This window comes from Sturnira hondurensis, unplaced genomic scaffold (assembly GCF_014824575.4).
Source record: "Sturnira hondurensis isolate 20B ecotype Veracruz unplaced genomic scaffold, ASM1482457v3 Scaffold0007865, whole genome shotgun sequence".
NCBI lineage: Eukaryota > Metazoa > Chordata > Mammalia > Chiroptera > Phyllostomidae > Sturnira > Sturnira hondurensis.
The window spans coordinates 11879066-11893875 of NW_028080496.1; the positions used below are offsets into that span (position 1 = coordinate 11879066).

A 14810-nucleotide genomic window follows, 5' to 3' on the forward strand; every position below is an offset into this window, starting at 1 on the left:
GTGGGACTGTCTGATGGATGCATGGGAAGGTGTTTAGCAGCACCCCTGGCCTCTACCCACCAGAAGCCAATAGTGAGAGATAGCAGACATACTCCGAATATCCAAATCAACAAAGTTACTGGTGGCAATGAAAAATGTGTCTTTAATTCAAGGACAAACCACACAGACCTCTTGGCCAACCCAATACAAAGTGAAAGAAGCCAATCAGAAAAAGCTACATCCTGTTTGATGCCAACTGTATGATGGTCTCTGCACAAGGCAAAGCTACAGAGACACGCAACCATCCGTGGCGGCCAGGAGTGGGGGCAGGGGGCGAACAGGTGGGCCCACAGGGTGGTTAGGGGTGGAACTACTCTGTTCAGCTCTCTGGTCCTGGGATGGTGGGTGCACGTCAGTGCACATTTGCTCAAACCCATGGAACGTGCAACCCCAAGAGGGAACGCTAATGGGATGGACCAGGATGACCGTGGTGTGCCGATGCAGTGCATCGCTGGAACAATTGTCCCAGAGGGGGCTGTAGTTAACGGGGAGACCGCGCATGTGCTGGGGACAGGGATGTATGGGAACTCTCTGTACTGGCCTCTCAGTTTGGCTGTGAACCAAAACCCACTCTAAAAATAGTCTATTTTTTAAAGAAAGACAGCGGGGGCTCTCGTAGCCAAACAGCTAACCCAGAGGTGTGCTCAGGAGGTTTTCCGCACAGTCCGAGCGCCCCGGACTGAAAACCCCTTCGCCAGCATTCTCCACGGGCAAGGAATGCCCTCCTGCCAGCTCCCGGGGACCTGAGCGTCCATCCCAGCCCGCCTGGGCTCACACCTGCCTCCTATTTTCCCAGCATCTTTGGCCGTTGCAAAGCCCATTAGTACCACTCTGTCTTTCCCCTCCGAAGGCTGACAGCTGAACAACTCTGCTCGGAATACAAAACATGTGTGGACACAATTCAGGCAAATGAAAGCCACGTGCGCCCCTAAGTGGGCTGCAGCTGACCCGGCCCGCGGTGCACGCAGGTGAGCTGAGATCCGCCTGGGGTGGGGAGCGCACTGGGAAGCAGGCTTCGGCTACAGATTTTTCATTAAACACCAGAAAAATGGGCCACTGCGCGCAGTTACACGAAGGAAATGGAAGTGAAACGCTGGCACAATCCACGCATTCGAAACAAAACCCACCCCACTGGGAGCGCTGTAAACAGAAGCCCATTCTCAACGCCACCCTCTGTCTGTGGCTGAGTGTCAGATGGGTTTAAAGGTGAATATCCAAGACCCACCCCCAGAAAACCATGCGCCACAACTAGACCCGACCCACACCAGGAAGCCCCGAACTCACCCCACAGATTTGAACCCTGCGGCAAGACAGAATGCCACCAGCGAGCCCTCAGGCGTGTAGCGCTGACTGGGGTTGAGGGTGCCACCTCCCTGGTTCAGGGGCACCTGACAAAGCCATGGTCGCCAAAAGCTGTCCGTTCCCCTTTCCATCACCGAGAATACCCATTCCAGGAGCCGTCCCAACAGAAAGGACAGACCCCAACGAAACAGAAGTCAAGCCTAGTGACCAGCAAACACACCCTTCTCAAGAAATGGGGACCCTCAGTCCCCAGCCCGGAGTCAGAGGCCACCCCCCAGGGCCCTGGCCCTCATCACCTCTGTGTGGCGCCCAGGAGTCACTTCCTGTGAGCGCAGGAAGCAAGCCTGAGCCAGGCCAGAAACGGGAGACTAGGGGCCTCACCTGGGAACAAGTTCCCGGCAGGTGGGGTGAGGGTAAAAATAAAAATCCCCGGGCTCCCTGCCTCCTGGTCTGACGCTCACCTGCTGGGCCAGGATCTCACTGGGAGAGTCAGACCCCCGCCCAGGCCCGCCACCAGGGGGCAGTATGGGGTCCCGTCACGCCCCGGCTCCAGCCCCAACACAGGCTTAATCCGTCCCACAACCTAATGGCCCCGAAAGTGCCAAGCACGGGGTGACCATCCTCAAGGTGCCAGGTGGCAGGTTTACCGCATAAAAGGAGAAAAATAACGCCCGTCGTCCCAAACACTTCATTAGCAGGTGCTGAGAACTATCATGCCCTAGCAGGGGTGTCCAACCTTTTGGCGTCTCTGGGCCACACTGGAAGAAGAGTTGTCTTGGGCCACACATTAAATACACTGCGACACGTTATCACAAAAAAAACTCATCATGTTTTAAGTAACTTTATGATTTTGCGTTGGGTGGCAATCAAGCCATCCCAGGCTGCATGCAGCCTGCAGGTTGGGCACCTCTGTGAAGATTCTACAGGAAAACGGTAGGAAATGCTGCAAAAACTTGATGAGCAAATAACTTAGGAATCTCACAAAGCAACTCCCTACCGCTGGTCTGCAGGGTGCGACCCGCCAAGGCCAAGGCGAGAGAGTATGAAAGAGAGGAAACCTCATCTTTGATGGCTCGACAACGGAGTGGGAGTGGGGGGATCCCCTCCCCACCCCCCTCACCCCCACCCACCTCCTAAAGGTGACCAGCATCACAGGTTCCAGGGCCTGCCCTGGGCAAAGGGGTCCTGGTGGGAATCTGGCCGACACCCACACTCTCCTGCTGGAGGCCACCTCACTGGGACACCCAGCTTCTGAGTCACCTGTGGGGTGACTGCGGAGGGGAGCTAAGAATCAGGGCCACACCCTCTGCACCCCACCTCACCCTCTCTCCCTCCATCCCCACCCCCACCCGGCACCTACACAGACAGCCGCCACTGTTTCTTGGGTCCCCGCCAGTTTAGGCGAGGCACATTGCATTGGCAAATGAGCCCCCAATTAGAAAATCCAAGAGAAAGGACTAGCAAGCCATTTAAACCAACCGANGACCAGCATCACAGGTTCCAGGGCCTGCCCTGGGCAAAGGGGTCCTGGTGGGAATCTGGCCGACACCCACACTCTCCTGCTGGAGGCCACCTCACTGGGACACCCAGCTTCTGAGTCACCTGTGGGGTGACTGCGGAGGGGAGCTAAGAATCAGGGCCACACCCTCTGCGCCCCACCTCACCCTCTCTCCCTCCACCCCCACCCCCACCCGGCACCTACACAGACAGCCGCCACTGTTTCTTGGGTCCCCGCCAGTTTAGGCGAGGCACATTGCATTGGCGAATGAGCCCCCAATTAGAAAATCCCAAGAGAAAGGACTAGCAAGCCATTTAAACCAACCGAGAGTGGTCGGCACATGGGCAGACCAGCTGGAACTGAGAAGTCAACAGCTCTGCCATCAGCCATGGTCAGCTAGGAAAGGGGAAAGGAGGCGGGACAACCCCATGACAAGGGCCACCGGAGCTATGAAATACCCAGCCCTAAACCTAACAGGACACGCACCGAGCGAAGGTGAGCGAAGCCAGAACACGCAGCTGACAGAAGCAAGGGCCTCTGAATAAATCAAAACACCCAGATAAGGAGAAAACAGAGAAATGTCTCCTCTCCCCCAAAGACACCTCGAGAATGATCCCAATCAAAATCCCAGTGAGATTTTGGGATGAACTTAGCTTATTCTAAAGTTTATCTGGTCGAAGAAAGAGAGGAGAAAGGCTAGAAAAAGTGGAAGAGAACAGTGAAGAGGCAATGACCCTACAAGAGAACAAAAATATAACAAAAGCCAGAGGAATTTAAACAGATGTCTGCCCCAGAATGCACCAGTAAATTCCAACTGAGAGTTCAGAATCATGGTAGAAATAGCCCAAGACACAAAACAGCTTAATGTACAACCAACATGGCATCTCAAAACAGGGATAAAGGTGGGTTAGTAATAAATCACGTTGGAAAATGGAATGTTCATATAAAAAAATTTACATCTCCAGCTCACGTCCTTTCCAAAAACAAACTCTAGATAAATAAAAGATGCAAAAAACCTAAGCTATCAATATTTAGAAGAAATGGCATATTCACACCAAATACCCCAGGAGGGTATTTACATACACTAAGGGTAGGGAAGTTCTTTTTCTGAGTAAGACAAAATTCAGGGGCTATCAAAGAAGAGCCTGACAGATCGGACAACATCAAAAATTCCACGTGTTTGGCCCTGGCTGCTGTGGCTCAGTGGACTGAGTGCCGGCCTTGAAACCAAAGGGTCGCCGGTTCAATTCCCAGCTGGGGCACATGCCTGGGTTGTGGGCCAGATCACCAGTTGGGGGTGTGCGAGAGGCAACTGATTAGTGTAACTCTCTCACATCGGTATCTCTCCTACTCTTTCTCCCTCCATTCCCCTCTCTCTACAAGTAAGTAAAATCTTTTTAAAAGAAGAGAAATGGGAGGAACCAAACTGTTAACAATGGTTGTCTTTGCAAGGGTTGAATGGGGGTGGCGGGAGGGGCCTTCATTTTCTACATTATGTATTTCTATAAAATTGGACTTTTTACAATGACTGCTTTATAACCAGAAACTGTTTTAATTTAAAAAATCTGTTCCATGTAAAACCAGTGCCCAAGGAATCCCAAATCTCGAGCAGGTCAGGCGCCTGCCCGTCGGTGAGGCGGGTCCTTCTCAGCCCAAACTCCACAGCCAGAAACATGCTTCGAGGCGACCCCCGCACACACGGGTTTGGGCGGCGTGCGTCCACTTACACGCGGACTTTTTTCAATATGTACCGTACATGTCATTTCTCTTCTTAGGAGTTTCAGTAGCATTTTCTTCCCTTTACCTGACTTTACTGTTAGGATTACAGTACCTAACACGTATAGTATGTATTCGCTGACTGTTATTATTGGTAGGTAAGACTTGCAGTCAGCAGCAGGCTACGCACACTATTAGGAGTTTAGTTCTCGGGGGAATCAAAGTTACACGGAGATTTTCAACTGCACAGGGCGTCGGTGCCTCTAAGCCCTGAGTGATGCAAGGGTCAGCTATATTTTAAAAACAGATTGCATATCTACTAAAGATTAGCTTTTTTACAGTTCGATAATGAAGCAATACCCGCAAACTCCACACCCCAGCAGACAGCATGAACCCCCCCAAAAACGTTCAAAATCATGTGTTTCGTTCCATTCTTCTGACGTCTTTCGGCATCTTGAGGTGAAGGAGATTGTTCACCTTGTTTGCTGGGCTGGAGAGTGGCCTCTGGTGCAGGGAAAGGTAGGCCTCCTGCCTGCCAACCCCACAGTGTATTTTTTTTTAAAGATCCTGTTTATTTATTTTAGAGAGGCGGAAGGAGGGAGAAAGAGAAGGAGAGAAACATCGATGTGTGGTTGCCTCTTGTGCGCCCCCTATGGGGGACTCAGCCAGCAACCCAGGCATGTGCCCTGACTGGGAATCGAACCAGCGACCATTTGGTTCACAGGCCCATGCTCGAGCCACACCTGCCACGGCCCATTTGGGCTTTTAAGACTCAGGATGTGACACAGAAACTAACCCAACAAGCCCTCTGAAATTCACTGCCAGAAGGTTCCCATGGAATCTGCTTCCACACACAGAAGACAGTCTATTTGTTCCCCCAGGAACTTGCTTAAAAGTCCAATTCACGAGAACTGACTGATCCATTTTACATTCTCCAACCAGAGGAATGTTTAAAATTCCACGCAGCTCAACAGAGCGAACCCACGAACCTACTGCTTCTGCAGAAGGAGGACAGGGGCTCTCGGGGGGTCGCAGGATCCGGCAGCTTCTCCTGGGATTCTCAGGGCTGCCGACGGCTTTCGGAGGGCAGAGCATCCCAGTGGAACCGGCAGTTCAGGAGCCGAGGGCACGGCGCCCATCCCGGAGCCGAATCACCAGGAAATGACGATATTGTGAAAATAAGGAATAGCTGGTGAGCCCAGGTTCGGGTTCCCCAGCCCCCGGGCCAGTGCCCTGGTGCCCCCAGCATTGGCGGTGGACAATCAGGAAAAGGACATCCCTTCCCCCCAAAAGAGCTGTTATCACACTGACTCCTCGGCCCCACTCTGGCCCACGTGTCACCGACTAGAAACTCCCCACTGGCTCCCCCTCGAGTTGTGGGTTTCCGGGCCAAACACGGCAGCCAACCTGGGACCGTGGGCCACAGCGGGGCTCCAAGTAGGGGGCTCCAAGCTGGGGGGTCCAAGCTGGGGGCCTTCAGGGGCAGGCTGCATCCCAGGCAGGCCCTTCCGATTCTGCGGAAGCCACAGCCACCCTTGCCAGGTCCCTAAGACAACTCACGCCGGGAAGAGCCGCTGGCCACCCCCACCCCCTTCCCAGTGACCTCTGCCCTCTGCCCAGCCAGGGAGGAGTCAAGGGCTAGATGCCACCAAGAGTGACTCTTGTAATGAGGACCAGCCCATCCAGAAAGGTCAAGGACGGCCACCTGGCCACCTCAACCCGTGTCCCTCCAGCCTCCCTGCCTGCCGACAACCGGAAACCAGGCTCCAGGACCCGAGCCGCCGTCCTCCGAGCTGCGGAGCAAGTCGGCGGAGCCGCAGAGGTTAACGCCACATGAGCAAATTAATAATGTGATTTATGGTTTGTCATGGGTTTTGCCATTCTTGTAGGAGAACTGTGGCAATTTAATCAAAAAGCCTGTAAATCTCTAAAGGGTAAAATTAAACGTCTGCGCGAGCGAGGCTGCAACTTGGTGGCTGGCAGCTGCCTCCTCCTCCCCAGGGGCCCAGAGTTGGGGGGGGCAGAGGGTGTCAATGTGACCTCCTCCCCTCCTGTTCCCCTCGACAAACTGAACGCACCACCTCCTAGGCCCTCTAGGCGCCCCCGACATGCGGCTCACTCGCCTGGCCCCTCGCTCGGTCCCTCCTCCGGTACCTCGGCTGGAGACCCCAGTACACCCTCCCCACCCTCCTCCCCACATTCCAACTGGCTCAGGAGCTTGTTTGTGGAAAACACTCCCCTGGAGGTTGCTGGGCACTGTATGCCCTTATCACCAGCTCCCTGCCCAAGTAAGGGCTCCCCGGGCCCACCAGGGGTTCGGGCCCTAATGGTCCCCTCCCATCTCCAGCTCTGACCTGCACAAGCCATGTAATCCTGCTATCAAACCCTCGGCCCTCTGCCTGTGTGCCCCACTAGCTCCAGGCGGCCCTTCTGCCCGCAGGGCACTGCACCCACTCTTCCAGGAAAGGGTCCCCGGCCTGCCCCCACCTGTTTGGGACCCTCACACCTCCTGGCTGCTGCTTTGCTGGGGATGGGTGGGTGGTGGACCCTGAGCCAGAATCGGGGTCTGATGCTATCCCCCATTCTCCGGCAGCTCCTCTCTCCTGACCCCACTGAGCTCCAAACAGGTGTCAGGAGAGACCCGTAGGGTGGATGGGTGGGCAGGTAGGTGGGTGGATGATGGATGCATGGATGCATGGGTAGAAGGTTGGGTGGATGGACAGGCATTTGGATGGGTGGGTGGATTGGTGGATGTGTATGTATGGNTTTGGGACCCTCACACCTCCTGGCTGCTGCTTTGCTGGGGATGGGTGGGTGGTGGACCCTGAGCCAGAATCGGGGTCTGATGCTATCCCCCATTCTCCGGCAGCTCCTCTCTCCTGACCCCACTGAGCTCCAAACAGGTGTCAGGAGAGACCCGTAGGGTGGATGGGTGGGCAGGTAAGTGGGTGGATGGATGGATGCATGGATGCATGGGTAGAAGGTTGGGTGGATGGACAGGCATTTGGATGGGTGAGTGGATTGGTGGATGTGTAGGTATGGATGGGTGGGTACATGCATGGGTAGGTAGGTGGGTGGATGGGTGGGTGGATGAACTCCCAGCAGAGCAAAGGGGCCTGGGGGGACCACAGTATAGGGCCCCGGCCCCAGTACTGGCACTGCAGAAGCCCCCCATAGCAAAAACCTGCAAGGTGAATGCCAAGGACGGGTGAGGGGCTGTCACTCGGGAGCCCGACGGCGGAGTTCCCACCACTAGATGAGCCACTCTCCCTGGTGGGCAGAAGGAACAGCTTGCAGAGCCGTGGCAGGGGCTTCCGCAGCAAAGAGCGGGAGGGCGCTGCCACGCGCGGGGCCCCAAGGTGGCTCCCCGTTGTCGGTGCCTCTCCCTCTGGGTGTCACGCCGCGGCAGCCGCCCCTGCTGACTGACCCAGCACAGACTGGCCATGAGCAAGCAGAAAACCACTCGTGACGAAACGCAATAAATGGAAAACCCAACATCGGTTCAGGCCCAAAGGACAGGCATCATCAAGAACTTCTGCTCCTGGTCCCGAGGGGCGCCAGCTCTCAGAGCCCCGCACCCAAGGAAGAGCCCCAAGTCGGCCCCTAAGACGGCAGCAGACGGCAGGCGCAGCCTGTCCTGCGTGGGCACGCTCCCTCCACGCTCAGCGGGCAGAGAAAGGCGAGGAGGCTTCTGTGGTTCCCTGCAGGGGCGGCCGCTGTGCCTCCACCTCGGGGGGCTCCAGGGAGCAGCTGGGCCAGGTGGGCAGCTCGGGGACCTGAGGTCAGGATCCGTCGGCCAGCGGCCAGCATCCAGCCACTGGCTGCCGCTGTCACTGGCCAGGACCAGCCTGAGAGCCCAACGTCGCGGCCGGCATCCGAGGCCTCACAAGTTAGGGAGGAACCCACATGCGATCCCTAAACAGGCCCCGCACCCCTCCATCCATCCCGGGACAGCTGTCGGCAGCCCGGGGATACAGGGACAGGTGTTAGAGCACAGGGCTCGCTTATTCCACATAAACACAGAGAAACGTAAGCTGCGTTTTCTTTGAATAAGGCCCATGGTTGCTGCCGGGACAAGGGAGAAATTGCCCCAACCTCAGTGGGGCTCCCGTGTTGGGGACGACGGGTCTTCCGAGGTGACTGAGAGGCAAACCAACTGGGGAAAACCACTCGTTCCTTTTCAGATTAAATTAGCGGTGTGTAACACAGTTGAGAAACACCCACGGTTACAGCCGTAACGCACATACACACGCAGAAGGTGGAAGCCCGTGTCCCAACTGAAAACCCTCAACGCCAGCATCGATCTAATCGCTGGCTACTCATTGAGTTTGTCCCCAACAAGACCCCGGGCATTTCAGAGCCTCGTGTCTCTTTACACAGTTGATTCTGCAACAGAAAGTGTGAAGGATGGACGTTAGCTCCGGTGGGAAAGGAGAACGCTGTACAGACCCACCGGCAGTGTCAGCTCGCAAGCCCCCGCGCCGCCCCCACGAAGGGCCCCCTGGCCATCTGGGACAGGTCCATTACTCTCCAGCCACCACCCAGTGCTGACGTCCACTGGTCACCAGCTCTCAGGCACACGCTGAAAACGAAGCCCTGTACGAGTCACGGAGTGGTCCTCTGTCCCTGTCACATGTCTCTCCCCCCCCCAGCCTCCAGCTTATAAGCGAATCGGATGCAAACGGGGAGACATGTGACACGCTGGGACATGTGACACACTGGGACATGTGACACGCTGGGACATGTGACATGCTGGGGTTGCAGAGAACATCGGCGAACGTAGGCCTTGGGCTCTGCCCAGTGTGGGCTGAAACCCCTGTGCCTCCCTGAAGTACCAGCGTGCTCTGTGACCCGGGACAAGTGACAGCCGCCTGGTCCCCAGCATCCTCACCGCCTCTCGGGCTTGGCGGGAGAACACGGGGGACCACAACCCCACACACACAAGCGCCCGACAGTGCGTGGCTGATTCTGGCTGGTTCCTCCATCCGAAGCCTCCTCGAGTGTCCGGGGCACTTCCATTTTCAGAACACCCCAAGATGCAAAGCCGCAGCCGTCCACAGGCGCGGGGGTCCCGACACACACTTGTGCCTCTGCATTCTGACCCTTCCAGCACGAAACAGCGCCTGCAGTTAGGTCGGCACACTGAGCTTGCAGGGCCAACACCGTGCCCCGTACCAGGCCACGTGGGCACTGCCCGAAGTTCACCCCACCCCAGGCATCAGAACTATTACTTTGCGTCAATCGGACACTGCATTTTGTGTCTCTAAATGACCGTGGCAGGAAGTGCAACGTACAATGGCAGGTGCTGAAGGGGGCTCTCCAAAGCCAGCCACTTGCCAAGGCCCCAGGGTGAGCGGCAGGACCCGGTCCGCACTGGGCTCTCCTTACTCCAAATGCACCCTCTGCGCCTGAGGGGCAGTGCCTTTCGCCTCATGAAACCGCTGCACCCTCCCCAGCAGGGCCAGCGGTCACGCAGGCGGTCACCCAGGCAGAGTCAGGTGGGGGAGGCTCTGGGAAGGGAAGGCTGGCAACCAGGGACAGGCGGAGCGGCTGGGAGCCTTGAGGCGCCGTGTGCGACAGAAGGTACCAGACCAGTTTAGAAACATCCAGATGGAGGAGGAAGGGAACCTGGGCAAGAGGGTGCCTCGTGCCCAGCACGTCCGTGTCCCAGGTGATGGCAGGGACAATGTGGCGACGGCTCTGACAGCGGGACAGCTGGACGGTGGGCCGTCTCAGCGACTGAGGATCCAAAAGGGAATTTCTGTGAAGAGTCAGCATGCCCACCCCTCAGGCTGGACCGCTTCCCCAGCCAGCCTGTCTGCTGGCCCACGTGACAAATGATCTCACCTGGACAATTCCCTGGCTCCTTCCTGCCTGCCCACTGAGCACCGGTTCTAGCAGGAATTCCAAATGCGAATACAACGCAGGTCCGGCCTGGGGATCAAGGGAAGGAGGAGCAGGGAGCCATGCTCGGGTCGGAAGGAAGGACCACATTCCTGGGGCTTCCTGCATTCATTCACCCGGCACATGGCACCGAGGGCACATGGCATTGAGGGTGTACAAGGGGCCAGGCACCGTTCTGGCTGCCAGGGATACAGGGGTGAGTGACGTCCTTACCTTGGGGTGGGAAGAGAGAAAATAAACAAACAAGGATGGTGTATATAGAAAAAGTGCACGTTAAGTACCACAAAGAAACAGAAAGCAGGGTTCGCAAGAAAGGGGGAAGTGACACTAATTTCATCGGCTGGCCCAGAAGCTGGCCTGTGAACAAAGAACTGAAGTGGGTGAGGGAGAAAGCCAGGGGGACACCTGGCCCAGGAACATGCCGGGGGCGGGAGCAGCAGGTACAAAGGCCCTGAGGTCAGTGTGAGCTTGGCCAGCACGAGGGCCAGGGGAGAAGAGAAAAAAAGCCCACATTCAGCCAGGGTCATCGAGGATGGGCACGAAGGCCCCCAGGGCCATAGTGGCAGGTGGGGACGGGGTGGGACAACCCAGAGCAAGCCTGAGCAGTGAGCCAGCCTGTCTAAGGCCTAGATGGCTCGGAGAAACCATGGTTGGGGACAAAGGGAGGGAACTGGGAAAAATCAGGCTAAGGAATGCAGGTATGGAATAGGCACTGAAGGCTTGAGCAACGGACAGCAGGCCTGGCCTAGGTCCCACCTGCCACGGGGCAGCCCTGCAGTGCCACCTGGGAAACCCCACAGCCGGTACAGAAATCCTAATTCACACAGCAATAGCACCCTACCAATATGGAGGGTTCCCAAACCCTCGGGGGGATCTCAAGCCCCACAAGCTCTGTGACCTTGAGGTCCCTGTCCTCCCCTGGCTCCCGTGTGTATCAGAGAGGACAGGGGCCCAGTGGAGGGCTGGCTGCAGGACAGGAGGGAGAAGAGTGCGCCCACGACAGCTGACTCAGCCTGTGCCAGCAGGCTGCTCTGAGACTCCAGCTGGACCCGGCCCAGGTGGTGGGCGGGGGCCTCAGGGAGGGGGCCAGAAATCCTCCCCACCACAGGCACAGGGCCCAACCACCAGCAGCCGGGGCCACCTTCTGGTGAGCAGTCATCTCCAACGTGACCCACCTCAGGATGGAGCTGATGACAGTGCCTCCACCACTTCCCGCCAGTCCCCACACGTCGCCATTTGTCGCAGCCACCCAGCAAGGTCAAGGCTGTGTCTCCCACTCTCTCTGCTTCTCTAAGGCCAGGACGCCAGGCAAAGCACACGGGTATCTGCCACTTGTTCCAGAAGTCCCCTGATGTGTGCAGGGCCCCTGTGCCCACCTGCCCTCTGGGATGTGCCCTGACATAAAGCCTTCTCCAGGACTTCAGATCCTGGGGCCACCAGGGACCCTCACCTGTGATGGTCAGGTCAGGCATGCAAAACCAAAGACAAGGGCAGGAGGTGGGGAGGGGCTGAGGCCTGGGGGGCAGGGGGGGCTGTGCATCCAGGCTCTGCCTGCCCCACCCCTGGCCCCCTAGACAGGCCTCACACTCGCCCAGCTCCTGCCAAGCCCAGCAGGACGGCAGCCTCCCCGGCAGCCTCCCCGTGGGCCTGTGCGCCCTCTGAGCTCCTCAGCTGTGTCTAGGAAAAATCGAGGTGTCTCAGAGCGCCGTCAGCTCCCCAGGGTGTGACTGGTGTCTTTTACAATTATCTCTTATTTTTATCTAGCACTTCTTCGCTCGGTTGGCAAACTGGATTATTTATGTGGCTTCGTTTCACAACCCAGCCCCACCAATTATTCCTGGGAAATGAACACATGTGTATTTTTAAGGGTTAGAAGCACTCAAAGGGGCAGCTCCTGGAACAAGAGGACAGCCCAGGGAGGTAAGCGCAGGTGGGAGACAGTAAGAAGGGGGCTATCACCCGTGGGACCCTCCTCGAAGCACCCACCTCCCCTCTCCAGCTCACATACACACACAGACCCCACACCCCGCTGCCCCGCCATCTGGTTCAGCCCACACTCGTCCCCTGAACAGAGAGACCCAGGACCCTGGAGATGGAAAGGCGGGACTGTGCTCTGGATAAAAAGACCAGAAGTCTGAGAGACGGGCTCCCACAGAACACTCTTGGGGTGTCCCACGGCTAGCGCCATCGCCCAGACCCCCACTAGCTAGCTCTCCACCAACTCGCTCTCTAATGCCCTGGACACCACTGAATCACTCACCACCCCAGCAGGCCCTCTCCAGCTACCCAGGAAGTGAGGACACAGGGCAGGGCGCCCTGGCAGCTCGGGAACAGAAAACCAGGCCTTGCCCCTTACTGGTGGACTGCCCAGGGGAGGAGGAGAAGTGTCCCCTGCACCCCTACTCCCCTCGCCTCGCAGGGCTGGGAGGGGGAACCACTAGCGCGCACAAGGCTAAACGGTGATGGGGCCGCCCACCGGCTCCTGGCACCTGCAGGGCAGCTCCAAGTGTGTCTCTGGAGAACTTGTTTCCTGTGCACCCTCAAAGCCTTCAGGTCATTATCTCTAAAACAACTGTCCTTTCTCCAAGAGCAAGAGAAAAGCAATCCCAGGAGGGGGATGGCCAGGGTAAGGGGAGGCTGCAGAGGCCAAAGAGTGTTCAGTCCGCAGGCCCCAGCCCTGGAAGGAGACGCCTCGCCGACAGCAAGGCCGTGGGGGAAGTGGCCAACCACAGATTTGAATCCGGTCCCCGAAAGGCCAAATTTAAGCAGATGTGAAAAAATGAAGTCTTCCTCCTGCGAGTAAATACTAAGTTCAGCCTCCTCAGCCTCCACTTCCAGTGCAACTCGGGCGGGTCGGCCACCCGCGGGCATCCCCGGAACCTCTGAGCACCCGGACCAGTCCATCCCAGCCTCTGCACACAGGCCAGCCGCCCGGCGCGAAGCCCAGCTCGGGGTCGTGGGGCTCAATGCTGGCCTGGACCGTCAGTGCTCCGACCTCCGGGCAGCAGCGGGAAGAAGCCAGGCCAACCCGCAGGACCCCGCGCGGCGCCCCAGGCCCGCGCCGGAGGCCCGGAGGACCAGGTGTGTGGAATTTTTAATTGAGGAGTTTTTCCCGCTGGGCCTCATTAGAAAGGAAAAGGGGGGAGGGGTGAAGATCAGGGCTCGGCTTCCCGGGAGCCAGGGAACCCTGAAGCGAACCCCCAAACTCGAGAGTTGCCACCGGGAAAGGGGACTTGGTGCCAGCGCCCTGCGGGGCTGCCGCTGGCACTAGGGACCCCAGCCGGGCGGAACCAAAGCGAACAGCCGCCCGCGGCCAGCGCCCCTCGTCCGCGCGGGGTCGCCCCTTGCCGCGGACTCCCCCGGGATGCGCGAAACGCCTGCAGGGCCCAGGGGGCGCCAGTCCGCGCCCCCATCCCCCAGGGCGCCTGCCTGCCCTCTCCGCAGCCCCGCCAGGTCCGGAGGGCAGCGCTGGGGCCGCGGCAACCGCTCCCCTCACCCCGGCACCCCCAACACCCGCCCGCCCGCGCCCCAGGCTACAGCCCGAGTCCCCGCTTACCTGGCCCGGGCGCTGGACGGCGCGGCTATNTGCCGCGGACTCCCCCGGGATGCGCGAAACGCCTGCAGGGCCCAGGGGGCGCCAGTCCGCGCCCCCATCCCCCAGGGCGCCTGCCTGCCCTCTCCGCAGCCCCGCCAGGTCCGGAGGGCAGCGCTGGGGCCGCGGCAACCGCTCCCCTCATCCCGGCACCCCCAACACCCGCCCGCCCGCGCCCCAGGCTACAGCCCGAGTCCCCGCTTACCTGGCCCGGGAGCTGGACGGCGCGGCTATTCCACCGCCCCGCCGGCTCGGTCTGTGAGGCCGCCGCCGCAGCTCTTTGTGAGCCCGCGCCGCGCCGCACACCGCGCTTGCTGACGAGCCCGGGAAACTGGATAGCGGCGGGCGCGCCCTGGACGCGGCGTGCGGCACGCAGGGCCGCCTCTGCCGTGCTCCCCGCACCGGCCTCTCCCACCGCCCCCCGCCCGGGACACGGGTCGGAAAATGCTGGCGGACCACCCACGCGGCGGAAAGAAACGGAGGACAAAGATGCGGTCGTGCCCAGCCCCTTCCCCGGGAGCCCGGCGCTGGGACAATCGGTCGCACGAAGGGCGGGGTGGGGGGCGCGCACCTGGGGCCGGGTCCTGCGGGGTTGATCTCGGGGACCCGGGCCAGCCTAGGCTCTGGAAGCTGCGGAGCCCAACCGTCCCGGGCGTGGGGAGCACACAGATTCCCGGACGCGCCCCGGACCTGCGGGATCCGGAGCCCGAGGGTCTGGTCCTTCGGCGCGTAAAGCGGGCGACGGCGAGGCTCTGCTGT

General features: G+C 58.9%; 1 protein-coding gene across 4 annotated transcripts in view; it reads right to left on the reverse strand.

Moving 5' to 3' along the window:
- Positions 1-14810, reverse strand: part of APBA2 (amyloid beta precursor protein binding family A member 2) — a 79515-nt gene extending 64705 nt beyond the window's left edge. For 3 of the 4 annotated variants that reach the window (XM_037053776.1, XM_037053777.1, XM_037053774.1), the window contains exon 1: positions 14623-14810. The gene's annotated coding sequence lies outside the window, so the exon portion shown is untranslated. Of the gene's footprint in view, positions 1-14256; positions 14320-14622 lie in introns of those variants that run through there. The other variant, XM_037053775.1, reaches the window with a different exon arrangement.